This window comes from Solanum tuberosum, unplaced genomic scaffold (genome assembly GCF_000226075.1).
Source record: "Solanum tuberosum cultivar DM 1-3 516 R44 unplaced genomic scaffold, SolTub_3.0 scf00546, whole genome shotgun sequence".
NCBI lineage: Eukaryota > Viridiplantae > Streptophyta > Magnoliopsida > Solanales > Solanaceae > Solanum > Solanum tuberosum.
Genome location: NW_006239469.1, coordinates 53,524 through 55,298, shown reverse-complemented (window position 1 = coordinate 55,298; position 1,775 = coordinate 53,524).

Below are 1,775 nucleotides of genomic sequence, written 5' to 3'. Positions count from 1 at the left end.
ATTGTATTCACTCCTTATTATTTGATTGTTTTGTATTCATTATGGCATATTTGTTGTAGTTGTGTTATGAGCTTAACAAGTTACTGTATTTACATGTGTTTGTCTTCATTATGTTATGCGTATCATTTTCTAGTTATGGACATTACAAGAGTGTTGTTTGTATCCAGTCAAGTTAAGATACATATTAACTTTATACATTTGTATTCATTTTAAACAAACAATGATGATTTTTTCAGATTCTATTTAGTATGGCATATTTGCTGTATTCATTAGATCATAATAATTATTATATCTGTCTGGTGTGGATTATAAGTTACATTATGATATAAATTTGTATTTATTTATAAGTTACATTATGGTATAAATTTGTATTTATGTTGTGTGGTTTCTAAGATACAATGTAGTTCAATAAACAGAAAACAAATAACCAAATAAATAAACGAAAATACAGTACAATTGTCGTAAAAAATTGTACCCGCTTCAATTTATTTTTCGTAGGTATACAATTTGATTTGAAAAATTAAAAACAAACAGCCAATGAAAAAAACATGTCTTCAAACAATCCATTATTATTTTCGTATTCAACAAGCAAAAAAATTCAACGAATCCACCAAAACTAATTATTCATACGTTGTCCATAATACATACAATTTACAATGAAAATAAATACAATTTATAATTATGTAAAAAAATTCATATCAAAATTATAATCAATTAGAAACATATTAGGGATGAAGCAATTAACTAATACATGGTCCAATTTGTATTCCACTAATTTTATCGAACTTCCAGCAGAAAAATCCTTCTCCAAAGTTGCTTGTCAACAAAAAGAATTTTGTCCTATTTCGTTCAAATTTATCTTACCAAACAGAAAAAATAGGTTTTAATCAAAATAAATTGATCAGAGATTGAGTATTTTCAATTGAATCTTGAATATCGATAATGAGAAAATTGATCAACAATAGGGTCGCCGATGAAGTATTCAGTTTTGATTTTTGTAACTGATGACTTTTAAGGGATTGTTCCTTTTTAAAAATTATTCTCTCCCCTAAATTTCTCATTTCTGTTATTTAACAATTGTATTCTTTCAATTAAAACAATTAGTAAAAATTTAAATACGATACATAATAAACTATTTTTCGACATTTTTACTAAATATTGAAAGTGTTGACAATGAATCCTATTAAATGTTAAAATATTGACATTTTGAATAATTTCCTCCTCTCAAGTTAATATATTAATTACTTGCAGACCTCAACTTTGACAATTTAATTATTGGAGAATTGACACATTAATTTTCTAGCTTTTAACATAAAATTTTCTTGTTTTTTTATTATTGTATTCTTTTCAATAATGAGCAATATGCAAATTGATAATATTATAGGCTTGGTGGACTAAATTGACCTTCAATATCATAGAAGTAGCACCTGTTACATATCCCAACACCAACTCTAAGGAAGGTAAATTGTAGGGGTGTACAAAATTGAACCGAAAATCGAATCAAATCGCAAATCGAGTCAAACTGGAAAAAAAACACGACTGCTGGTTTGGTTTGACTTGGTTTGGTATTGGAAAAAAAACCTGACTATACTTGGGTTGGTTTGGTTTTGACTAAAAAAAGTCAACCCGAGACTAAATCAACCCGACATTATACATATATAATATTTCAAATTTATTTTATATATAAAAGTATTACTTTGATGTAATTTCTAAATATTACTTATACGTTTTCATAATTTTTATCTTTTAACATATTTTTTCAAATTTTTTGAGAC